This window comes from Elephas maximus, chromosome 1, assembly GCF_024166365.1.
Source record: "Elephas maximus indicus isolate mEleMax1 chromosome 1, mEleMax1 primary haplotype, whole genome shotgun sequence".
In the NCBI taxonomy this organism is placed as follows: Eukaryota; Metazoa; Chordata; class Mammalia; order Proboscidea; family Elephantidae; genus Elephas; species Elephas maximus.
Genome location: NC_064819.1, coordinates 76,827,749 through 76,840,411, shown reverse-complemented (window position 1 = coordinate 76,840,411; position 12,663 = coordinate 76,827,749). Strand labels below are relative to the sequence as shown.

Below are 12,663 nucleotides of genomic sequence, written 5' to 3'. Positions count from 1 at the left end.
ACCTGAAGGATTTCCCCCAACATGTAGCACATATATTGATATAGAAGGGCCCTGGTAGCATTGACGTTAAGAGCTCAGCTGCTAAAGTGTTAGCAGCTGCCCCACAGAAACCCTATGGAACAGTGAATTAGCTTGATGGCAACAGGTATTGATGTACTATTGTGTGCCAATCTCTGCCAATACAAAGGTAGCAAAACAGATGTGGTCCCTGACATAATGATGTCTTAGTTTCTTCGTGCTGCTGTGACTGAAATACCCCTGGCTCCACTGGGGATCAAACCCAGGATCTTCTGCATGTAAAGCAGATATGCTAACCACTACACCATGCAACCACAACAAGTACAGTCCCATGGACTGCCAGAAGAACTAACAAAATGTCTTGGAAGAAGTACAGCCAGAATGCTCATTAGAAGTGAGGATGGTGAGACCTCCTCTTAGATGCTTTCCACTTGTTATCAGGAGGGACCAGTCCTTTGGGTGGCTCAAAGAACAGGATTTTTTTTTTCTTTCTTTTTCACAGTTCAGGAGGGTAGAAGGCCAACTTCAATGTGTGTTTCTGGGGGGAGGTCCTTCCTCATCTAGTTCAACTTTTTGATTTTGTTGTTTTTCTGTGCCATGGAGCTGGTTCTGACTCACAGCAGACCCTACAAGAAAACAAAATACTGCCGGCTCTTATGCCATCCCCACAACCATTGCTTTGCTTGAGGCCATTGTAGCAGCGCTATGTCAGTCCATTTCATTGAAGGTCTTTCTGTTTTTCACTGACCCTCTGATTTACCAAACAGAATGTCCTTTTCAAAGGGCTGATCCCTTCTGATATCACGTCATATGTGAGAGGAAGTCTTGCCATCCTCACTTCTAGTGAGCATTTTGGCTGTACTTCTTCCAATACAGTTTTGTTAGTCGTTCTGGATGTCCATGGGACTATACTTGTAGTGGTTCCATGGTGTAGTGGTTAGCACATCCGCTTTACACGCAGAAGATCCTGGGTTCAATCCCCAGTGGAGCCAACTTAATCTTTTAGCGGCCTGCAATCCTACTTCCCGTGCTGCTTTATGTGCTTCTACGTAGATGCACCTGTGTCCACTGTCTCTGGTAGCACCTGTCTTCCACCCAGTGTGTGCTCCGTTGTCTCTGAGTCTAATCTGCTGTTTTCATCTCAAGCGTTAGTAGGTTTAGGATACATTCTACACCAATATGGCCTCACTGACAGAACAAAGAAATCCTATCGCCAAATGGGATTTCGTACATAGATACAGGGGTTAAAATTTTCAACACATATATCTGGAGGATTCAATTTAACCGGTAACAACAATATGTTAAAATTATTATTAACCTTTTTAAAAACAGTCAAACTGTTTTCTAAAGTGGCTGTGTCATTTTGCATTCCCACCAGCACTGTATGAGAGTACAAATTTGTCCACATCATCATAACACAGGTTATTATCTATGTTTTCTGGTATAGGCACAGAGTAAGTGTGAAGTGGTATGTCAATGTGGTTTAATTTATACATCCATGATGACTGTGAGTAGCACTGGTTGTATAGTGGTTATGTACTACAGCAGCTAACTAAAGGTCTGCAGTTCAAATCTACCAGCTGGTCTTTGGAAACCCTATGGGGGCACTTCTGCTTTCCTGTATGGTAGTTATGTGTTAGAACTCAACAGCAAAGGGTTTGGGCTTTTTTCTTTTTTCTTTGGTTTTACAACTATGATGTCGAACATCTTTTCATGTGCTCATTAGCCATTTGTATGTCTTCTTGGGACAAATGTCTATTCAAATCTTTCTGTGTATTTAAATTTGGTTCTTTATCTTAGTATTATTGATTTATAAAATTTCTTTACATATTCTGGATACAAGTCCTTGATGAGATATTTGATTCACGGATATTTCCTTCCAGCATATGGTTTGTCTTTTCATTTTCCTAAAGGTGCCTTTCTAAGTGCAAAAGATTTTAATTTTGATTTAATCCTGTTAGTCAATTTTCTTCTTTATGGATAGTGCTTTTGGTGTTATTTATAAGAACTCTGCCTAACCCAAGGTCACAGAGATTTTCTTCAGTGTTTTCACCTAAAACTTTCATAATTTGAGGTCTTACATTTCGGTCTATGATGGATTCTAAGTTAAGGTTTGTGTATGGTTTGAGGGAAGGCTCTAAATTCTTCTTTTTTGTGTGGATATCCAATTGTTCCTGCACTAATTGTTGAAAAGCCTTTCCTTTTTGTCTTGATTTGCCTGGGTGTTTTTCTGAAAAGGGTCGCTATGAACTGGAAACCACCACTTGGCTGTGAATTAGAAGATTCTATGCTTCACTTTCACTAGCTAAATACCTTTGGGGAAAAAATCCATTCCTACTTTTCATTTATAGAAGTTGATTTCATTTTCTAAAATAAATATTTTAGGGCATAAAAAATAGTACTAGCATAATTTTTTCAATATTTTTCTTTTTTTTATTCTTTAAAATACTTTTAAAATCATTAATTAGGGACCCAGAGTTCTACAGCCTGTTAGGAGAGATTATGCTTTAGACACTGTCTTCAAAATTGATGTCATCCAGAGTCACATGGATTTCCTTGGCACCACTGGCCCTGACAAGAGATTACTAATTCTTCCTTGTGGGAAATGAAGGCATTTAAAAAAATATAAATTAATCTTTACCATTTTAAATGAGAGCAAGCCATTGGCAGAGTAATCAATTAATCTAATCCCACATTCATCTGAAATTATTATCTTAAGCTAGTAATAACTTCCGTATTTCTAAATTCTACATAAAGGCAATAGTCACAACATGGCTATAATTTAGCTCTGATGTTTTTGCATTTACATTACCAATGAGCATTTCAAGAATTGGATCAATGGTAGAATTTCTAATTTCATTTCCATTACTTTTTAGTATGAAGGTTCATGTGCCTATTAACCATAAATTGGATATAATATTGTTTCATTACTCAAGTGTCCTCTAAAATCAAAAGCTGGATAATGAAATGCACTTCTTACCTAGGCATCACAACATTTCCTGCTGTCAGGATGTCCTGTTGGTGTTCCAGTGACAGATACAAAATTCTCAGCTTCTGAACTGCTACCAATCTGGCCCAAACTACCTGCATCTCTTGCCTGAATTACTGCAGTAACCTAACAACCTTCCTACTGCTGCTTAGCAACTGCCTGCTAAGCCTGCCTCCAACCTTGTTCTCTTTGTTGTGTGCTGGGTTGTGACACCCAGGTTACCTCCTTTCAGGACCAATGCATTCATTTCCCCAGCTGCCACAAGTGTTGCTCCCTCATGGCACAAAGTTGAGGCCCTCTCTAGTAATTGCCCTCAGCTGAAAGGAACTGCCTCAGTCAAGGCCATGTTCCCTCTCTGAACAGCCCACAGTAACGGATGCTCAATACATAGCTATAAAGGTCTGACTCTCTTGCCTTAACTCTGAAGGGCCCTCCCATTTCCAAGGCTCTTCATTGGAACAGCTCAGGCCTCTGTTGCTGCCTGTCAACTTTTCCCCTCTAACCCTGCTTCCCTCACTCTTTACAGGTGTTGTTCGTTCCCTAATAAACTTCCTGCACACAAATATCTAATCCACGTGAATACAGCTTGTGCCAGGAGTGGTCAAGAATCCATATACTAAGTGGGATTTAGGAGCTGGATCATTCTCTATTCATATGGCAATGAATCATATGTCATTAATATAGTGAACCAATGTTATCCCCTACTAGTGACCTGAGAGTCTAAATATCCATGGACCATACAAGGCTCAGGAGATAAAAAGTCTCTTTAGGTGCTTTCACAGAGGTACTCTGCCTATTACATTTTGCCCTAAATTGGAAATTAATCAACTTTAGCCTTTGAGGGAGCACAACGAAGAGGCCGTCTCTCCAGGATATAGGAATGCACAGGGCGGATCCAGCAGGGATCCTCCTTCCTGTCTGGAAGGGAATCCTCAAGCCCTGATCCACCTGATCCTTTCCAGGGGTTGCAGTACCCTTCTCAAAGGCTTTCTGGGGAAGGATGAAGGAGCACTCTCTAGTCAATGTTTCTCTAGGGAAGAAATAGACAAGCTCCAGAACGTCTTATTTTGCAATGGTGGAGCAAAGTTCATTTCTGCTGGAGGTAGTTTTTGTGTTTCTTTTCTTTTTGCAGGAGCGCAGAAAGGAGAAATTCAAAACATAAAGAGAAGCTTGAAAGAATAGTGTCATCTAGTCATAGTTAAGATTATTTATATGAGAGTCTCCTTTGGATGAGTGAAGAGGAAGACAACAAAGACAGATCTATCTGAATGTAAAAGAGTACTTTTTTTTTTTTTTTTAAAAAAACAGTTGTCTGGTTAGATTGTTTGTTTACAGTGTGGTGTTAATAATGCCAAGTTCCCAGCTTTGGGCTATGTTTGGGCCAGGAAAACAAGATTTCTGTTGATTAAAAATAAATATACAAAGAACTTTGCACTCAATTCACACCCAGCTAAACTGAGAAAATAAGCACTCTGATATAAAATCTAGTTCAAATGCCAACTGTATGTCTTCAATAATCCTCAGTAGTGAAACCTACCCTCTCTGCTTCCCCTCAAAAATAGGCATGGTGAAGAGGAGAAACAAAGAGATTTTTGGAACAAATGACAGAAAGCCTCAAGATAAAAATTTTAGTGAAGAAAAGGAGGCTAGGAGTGGGGATGGCCTTGGGGATGGGCTGTGTACATGGAGGCCATTGTCCATCTGATACCTCGTTCTCCTTGTCCCTTTTCCAGGGTTTTTTTTAATGCACTGTATTTCCATGGGACTGTCAAGTACTTTCTCTACCTGATTATCTCTGCTACCTGATTGTCACCTCAGCCCTTGCACTGCTCTTTCTTACCGCTGAAACTAATCCCTATAGTTTTATAGTAATCACAGACACAATGCATATTTTCCTTCCTTCTTTCTTTCTTTTTTAAGGTATCAATTGACTTCCACTCTAATTTCTCTCCATGAAGACATGAAACTTTTCAAACATGCTGCAAAATCCATTTGTTTGCATTGTTTTCTCAAATACTACACACACACACACACACACACACACACACACACGCACAACCCAAAGCCACCAGGCCTCTTTAACTATGACGCAGGAATACGTAAATGTGCTTATAAGACTTATCCTGCTGTACAAAAGCCAAAAAAGACAAAAGTTTGACCCAACCAGACTTCCTGGATGCATTGCCTCATAAGAAACTTAACTAATATTCCCCAAAGAACTTTTCTTTCATTTTTCAACATTACACCAAGCCCTACTGGAGGGCAGCAAATATTTTCAGTGGAAGAATCCCCTTCCAAGAATCCTAACCAAAAACAAAAAACCAAACCCATTGCCTTGGAGTCGATTCTGACTCATAGCGACCCTATAGGACAGAGTAAGAATCCTAAGATCCCAAGAATGTTTGTGGACACTTTCTTTCCAAAATGTCATGAAAGCGTTTTAACTGGGAATTTCACATTGTTTACCCATGAAATTTTTCATTACTATTCAGAAGTTAAAAAAAACTTAATAATCTTGATGTATTCTTGGTATGTCCTAACTATTTAATATTCCAAGATTATTATATGTTCTGTCGAAAGCTGTTTGAAATTAATGTTAATCATTATATTTAAAAATACTTTAAAATTTGCTTTATTTAGCCTTACATTCGTTATATAAATAATTCCCCTAATGTCTTTCACGTTTAAGAATTCTCAACATATTAATGACATCATGTTCATTAAACCAAATGAACAAGACCTTTGGAAAGAAGAAAAAATTGATGGAGACTCCTGATGACATTTGACTTGCCACCGGAAGTCCCAAGGGGTCGTTTTCAAAGCGGATAAGCTTTTGAGGTCCTCACTTGACAGAAAACCTGAACATTCCACGCTCTGAATCTGAAGGGAGCCAGGTCCACTGGCTCCACTCAGAGGGGCATCTTTGGGGCGGGGGTCTTCTCTTAAGACCGGCCTCCACCCTCTTGGAAACCTCGGAAACAGAGAGGAATGGGGCAGGGGAGGCTCTGGCACTGGCTATGGGTGGGGGAAGACCTGAGTGTCAGCGCCTCTAGTGACAAGATGGACTGCTTTCAAGCCCAGGCCATCAGAGAGGGCAGGAGAGTTCTTGCGTTGGTCACAATATATATGCTCTTCTATGTTCGGTTAATGGCAATGGGTGGTTGTTTTTCATATGTTCGGTAAGGAGGAAGGATCTCCGGTACAAAATTAGTTCATTTCTAAGCTCAGAAAACAGATGTTTTCCCATCGTGTTCCATAGCAAGCAAGGTCTTTCCTATATTGGGCAAACCCAATCACCGCAATTACGATGAAACTGGCCTTCAGTCTCAAGTTCCCTCTACAGAATAGAGTTTTTCTAGATGCCCCAGGCTGGATAATCTCAAAGCCGTCTTTTCCACCAGAAAATTCTCCTAGTGACGGTACACTTCTTTCACTCATACTTTTTGCCTATTAAAACGACCAAGCAAACTCTACTATTCATAACAATCAAAGTCTTCCCTCATAGACCCCATTCCTTTACAAACACAGGCGGGCTGGCGACAGGAATGAAGCATTTAATTTTAAGAAACTCTTCAGTATTGTCCCATGGAAATTACTCTTGCCTCTCTAGGGAAAGAAATTACCCTTTAGGAACCAGAGCCGCAGACCCTCAGGACCGAACTCTGGAAGCCCGTGAGTCCGCACTAGGGGTCGGGCAGCTAGCTGCAGGGATATGACACCGGAATGTCAAGCTGTAGCCCAGATACATGGGGTGGGGTGATTTGCAAGACTGGACCCTATGTAGTTCATTCCTGGGACAACACACGTCTTTATATTCGGCTTCACACAGGCCTAAAAAAAAAAAAAGACGATTTGCTGGAGGAGAATGAAAACTGTGATATATTTTTCCTTTCTTTCTTCTTCCCGCCGTTTTCACTATGTTTCCTTCACATTCCGTTTTTTGCTTAGGTAGAAGGGAGTCGCCTTTTCCCAGGTTTTGCCTTAACCATCGCTTAGTATAGCGGACCCACACACTCTGTAGTTAGTTTAGAAATGGCAGTTACCCCAGATCAGTAGGGAAAAGATGGTGCGTCTGTGCTTCTCCACTCCAGAGTCCATTTTTTCTGGGGGGTGTCTGGGACAGAGAGAGCAGCTTGAAACCCCCGAAATAATCTGAGTGTCAAGACCTCCACTGCTTGAATATTGCAGGTAATGATTAAAAGAATATATTGGCCAGTTAGCAAATGCTAGAGCCTTTGTTTATTTTTCCCAAACCTGATCATCAGCCAAGATGATATTCTGTACGCTTTTTCCAATTCTTGAACTGAAATTATTGGCCAACCCACCATGCTGTGCGGGCACCCGGGACACTAGTAGAAGAATGAGACAACACAGTCCTCGGCCTCAAGGAAAGGAAAGAGGAGATGAGCAGTTAATGACAATAAAATCGCAAAATGGACCCACAGAGATCCGTGCCACAGGGCGTTTTCTTGAACACGGAGAAGGGTCATCTGCCCAGGATTTCGGAAGAGGCAGGGAAGATCCACCGGGACGTTCCTTCCTGTCAGGAGGGGAATTCTCAGGACGTGAGAGGGGACCAAATCGACCAGGTCCTTCCCGGAAGGTGTCTGAATCTTTCTCAAAGGCTTCCTGGGGTAGGCTGAAGGAGCCCTCTCTAGTGAATGTTTCTCTTGGGACGAAATCGAAGGCTCCGGAAAGTCTTTTTTTCCATAAAAAAAAAAATAGGAGAAGGGAATTCATCTCTGCTGGAGGTAGAGATTTTGTGTTTTTCTTTTTGCGGGACTGAGGAAAGGGGAAATAAAAAAATCCTCATTGAAAAAGGAGTGTCATTTAATCATAGTTAAGGTTATGCAAAAGCTAGTATCGTTTGGATGAATGAAAAAGGTGTGAAAAATCTTCCTAGTGTCTGAACATAAAAAAAACTTATTCCTGAGGTGGCCGGTTAGCTCAGTTGGTTAGAGCGTGGTGCTAATAACGCCAAGGTCGTGGGTTCAATCCCCGTAACGGCCGAAGGAGAATGTTTTTTGATTTAAAAAAAAAAAAAAAATCTTCCTATCCTCACTGTACACCCAGCTGCACGTTGAAAATAACCTCTGTGACATCAAATCTAGATCAACCGTCGACTTTATTTCCCTAATTCTCAGTAGTGACACCTATACCCTCTTTGTTCCCCCTCTAACGGGGGGGGGGGGTGGGGGGGGGACAGTTTTTTGCAACAAGTGATATAAATCCTTAAGATAGAAATTTTGGTGAAGAAAACCAGGGTAAGCGTGGGGATGGTCTTGGAGCTGGGGTGTGCCTCTGAGGGCCGCTGTTCATCTCAGCATCTCATTTTCCTTGTGCCTTTCTTAGGGTCCAGCTCACTGTGACTCTGTGTCACCATCAAGCACCTTCTCTACCTGATTATCTCCTCTACCTGAGTGTTTATTCATCCCTTATAATGCGCATTCCTACTCTTGAACATGGTGTTTCTACTTATTAAATACAGACAATCAAATATAATGCATATTTTCATTTTTTTTTAACCTACATGTTGGCTTCTTTCCACGATACAATTTTTGTCTATGAAGACAGATTTTTTTTTTTCTTTTTCTGGATCCCCAAGACCTAGAACGGTGCCAAAGTCAGATGAACATGGGAAACCTCTGGGTAGTCTCCTGGCTATTGTGTTATTTCCATGAATATTCACATGTGCTGTCTCCTAACTTAACAAGGTTTCTCTTGACCCAATATATCCCTCTAGCTACTACCTTGTTTCTCAGATGGCTTTATAAAAACATCCCCTAGAGCATTATCCAGATTTCCTATCTCCAGTTTTGAAATCCACTACATTCTGGTTTTTGACACCACCAGTTCATGGAAGCTTCTTGTCAAGATTACCAATGACTTCTCACTTTTTCAAGAACTTCTCTTCCTTGATTTCTGTTAAGGATTCAATTGTGTCCCCCTAAAATCTGTGTTGAAATCCAAATCCCTATACCTCAGAATTTATTCCCATTGGGGAACCAGTTTTCTTTGTTCTGTTAATGAGGCCATAATCAGTGTAGGGTATGTCTTAAATGTAATGACTTTTGAGATACAAAAAGAACAGATTAGACCCTGTGACAAAGCAAGGGAGGACAAACTGAGGAAGACAGAAGCACATGTGAGGATCAACAAGGGCCCCAGGAACTCTGAGGCTATGGAAACTGAGGCAAGGATCTTTCCCCAGGGCCAAGAGAAAGAAAGAATTCCCCCAGAGCTGTGCCCTGATATTTGGACTTCCAGACACCTACACTGTGAGAAAATACACTTCTGCTTCTTAAAGAAAACAATTGTGGTATTCTTATAACAGTAGCCCTAAGGAAAAAGACAACATCTCAATGTCAGTAAACACTATCTTAAAAGTTTTTTTTTTTTTTTTTTTTCCGACTTCCCAAACACTGCTGTCCTGACTGCCTTTCTACCTCACTGGCTCGTCCTTCTCAATAGTTTTTGTTGGTTTCACCTCCCCTCACCCATTCTATAGGAGAATGTCCCACAGATTGGTCCTTGAACATTTTCTCTATATGTACTCCCTCCCTGGTAATCTCACCCATTCTCATGCTTTCAATCATCAACACAGTAGAGCTGCCCCATAGGGTTTCCAAGGTTATCATCTTTCTGGAAGCAGACTGCCACATCTTTCTCCCATGGAGTGACTGGTGGGTTTGAACTGGTGACCCTTTGGCTAGCAGACAAACCCTTAACCACTTGATGAAAACGGGTTTGGTTTTTTGGTTTATATGCCTACAACTCACAAATATGTATCTGTGTTCTAGACCACTCTGTTAACCTCACATCTTGTACATACAACTGATTCTTTGACATTACCACTTGGAAGTTTTATACTAGGCATTTAAAAGTTAGCATGTGTAAAACTGAACTCCCATTTTTCTCTAATAATCCTACTCTATCCAATCTTCCCCATTTCAGTTAATTGCAACTCAATTCTTTCACTCTTTCAGGTAAAAAACCTTGAAGACATCATTTATTTTATTCTCTCTGTCATATCTCACATCCAGTTTGTGAGGAATTTCTCTTCTCTCTATCTTCAAAATATATCCAGACTCTGACTACTTCTTACTACCCTTGACAGCCACCATCTTGTCTGGCGTTGGAGAAAAAGACCCCAGAATCAAATTTGATGAAAAGAGATATTTCTTAAACAAATACAAAGGTGATCATTGCAATGAGAGAAGTGCCAGTGTGCACCAGACACAAGAGACTAACAGAATCCACTGAATGACAGTCAGGGAGTCTCTAATATACTACTACAGAAGGAAGTAAATTAAGAAAAATTACATTATTGTCAAAGGCCAGAAACATATCGTATGGGAATACATGATTGGTTTAAGGAGTCTTCCTTGGCTGTATAACCATTTAGTTACTAGGGGGATGTTTCATCGGGAACAACCTGGGAACATCCACTCTTGCTTTAGCGACTTGGAACCGGTTGTCAGATCAGTCATGAGGAATTCGCAATACGCTGCTTTATGGGAGCATCATTTCCCTATAGCATAGCCTCTTTGTAGGCTAAGATAAAGTAAGTACCTTTGGTGGAACATCCCTCCCCTAGGTATGGGAAACGATGAAACGATGAGTTTCTGTGTGTACTGTCTCTCATCTGTTTCTGGAACTTTTCATAATGATTTTAATAAATGTTCACACAAAACGGATCCCAGCATTAACTACTACCCCTTAAGAAACTTTTGTATAAAAATAGATTCTAGCCCTTGGAATTTACTCAGCCTTGCTACTTCTGGCAAGGCACGTATATAAGTTTAAGGCTCCCCAGGTCATGTCCAGAACCCTGGTGGAGCAGTGGTTAAGAGCTATGGCTGCTAACCAAAAGTTGGCAATTTGAATCCACCAACACTCCGTGGAAACTCTATTGGGGGCAGTTCTGCTCTGTCGTATAGGGTCGCTACTTGGCTGAGTCAACTCCATAGCAATGAGTTTGACTTTTTTTTGGGGGCGGGGGGATGTTACATTCAAGCCATTGTCATTTCTTACATGTAGCATGAGGAAAGGGACTTAACAAATCTCCTTGTATTTATTCTTCTTTGTGTAAAAAACATTCTCCACAGAACTGGCAAAGGGACCTTTTAAAAAAACATAATCACATGGAGTTACTTCACTGCTTAAAACCCATTATCCAATCATTTTATCAGAATAAAAGTGGCCTTAAAAAATGGCATGTAGAGGGAGGGTGGGAGAGGGTTTCTTTATTGATTAATCAGTAGATAAGAACTGCTTTAGGTGAAGGGAAAGACAACACTCAATACATGGAAGGTCAGCTCAATTGGACTGGACCAAAAGCAAAGACGTTTCCGGGATAAAATGAATGCTTCAAAGGTCAGCGGAGCAAGGGCGGGGGTCTGGGGAACATGGTTTGTGGGGACTTCTAAGTCAATTGGCAAAATAATTCTATTATGAAATCATTCTGCATCCCACTTTGAAATGGGGCATCTGGGGTCTTAAATGCTAACAAGCAGCCATCTAAGATGCATCAATTGGTCTCAACCCACCTGGAGCAAAGGAAAATGACAAACACCAAGGCCACACGACAACTAAGAGCCCAAGAGACAGAAAGGGCCACATGAACCAGAGACCTACATCATCCTGAGACCAGAAGAACTAGTTGGTGCCCGGCCACAATCGATGACTGCCCTGACAGGCAGCACAGCAGAGGACCCCTGAGGGAGCAGGAGATCAGCGGGATACAGACCCCACATTCTCATAAAAAGACCATACTTAATGGTCTGACTGAGACTAGAGGGATCCCGGTGGCCATGGTCCCCAGACCTTCTGTTGGCACAGGACAGGAACCATCCCCGAAGACAACTCATCAGACATGAAAGGGACTGGTCAGCGGGTGGGAGAGTGACGCTGATGAAGAGTGAGCTAATTATATCAGGTGGACACTTGAGATTGTGTTGGCAACTCTTGTCTGGAGAGGGGATGGGAGGATAGAGAGAGAGGGAAGCCGGCAAAATTGTCAAGAAAGGAGAGACTGAAAGGGCTGACTCAAGAGGGGGAGAGCAAGTGGGAGTAGGGAGTGAGATGTATGTAAACTTATATGTGACAGACTGATTGGATTTGTAAACGTTCACTTGAAGCTTAATAAAAGTTATTAAAAAAAAAAAAAAGGCATGTAAAAAGGTCATGGAAGCTCCATACAAATCCAAACAACCTGAGGGACTGAACTGCTGGGCTGAGGGCTGTGGGAAGCATGGTCTGTGGTAACATCTAGCTAAATTGGCATAACATAGTTTATACAGAAAAATCCTACATTCTACTTTGGGGATTAGCATCTGGGGTCTTAAAAGCCTGTGAGCAGCCATCTATGATACACTGCTGGTCTCGCCCCTTTGGGAGCAAGGAAGAATGAAAGACTAAAACAAGACTGATTAGCCCCAAGGACTAACAGACCACATCTACCACCAGATTGAGTCCAATACAGCTAGATGATGCCTGGCTACCACCACTGACTGCTCTGACAGGGATCACCATAGAGGGTCTGGGACAGAGCTGGAGAAAAATGTAGACCAAAATTGTCAATCACAAAAAAGACGAGACTTACAGGCCTGACAGAGACTGGAGAAACCCTGAGAGTATGGCCCCCGAAATCCTTT

At 41.5% G+C, this 12,663-nt stretch overlaps 3 non-coding genes across 3 annotated transcripts; 2 read left to right on the top strand and 1 right to left on the bottom strand.

Annotated features, from left to right (window-relative positions):
- Positions 1 to 259: 259 nt before the first annotated feature.
- Positions 260 to 332, bottom strand: TRNAV-UAC (transfer RNA valine (anticodon UAC)). Its single transcript has one exon. It is a non-coding gene; the product is annotated as a tRNA-Val (tRNA).
- A 605-nt stretch (positions 333 to 937) lies between these two features.
- TRNAV-UAC (transfer RNA valine (anticodon UAC)) lies at positions 938 to 1,010 on the top strand. The gene has a single exon. It is a non-coding gene; the product is annotated as a tRNA-Val (tRNA).
- A 6,933-nt stretch (positions 1,011 to 7,943) lies between these two features.
- Positions 7,944 to 8,017, top strand: TRNAI-AAU (transfer RNA isoleucine (anticodon AAU)). The gene has a single exon. It is a non-coding gene; the product is annotated as a tRNA-Ile (tRNA).
- The last annotated feature ends 4,646 nt before the right edge of the window (positions 8,018 to 12,663 follow it).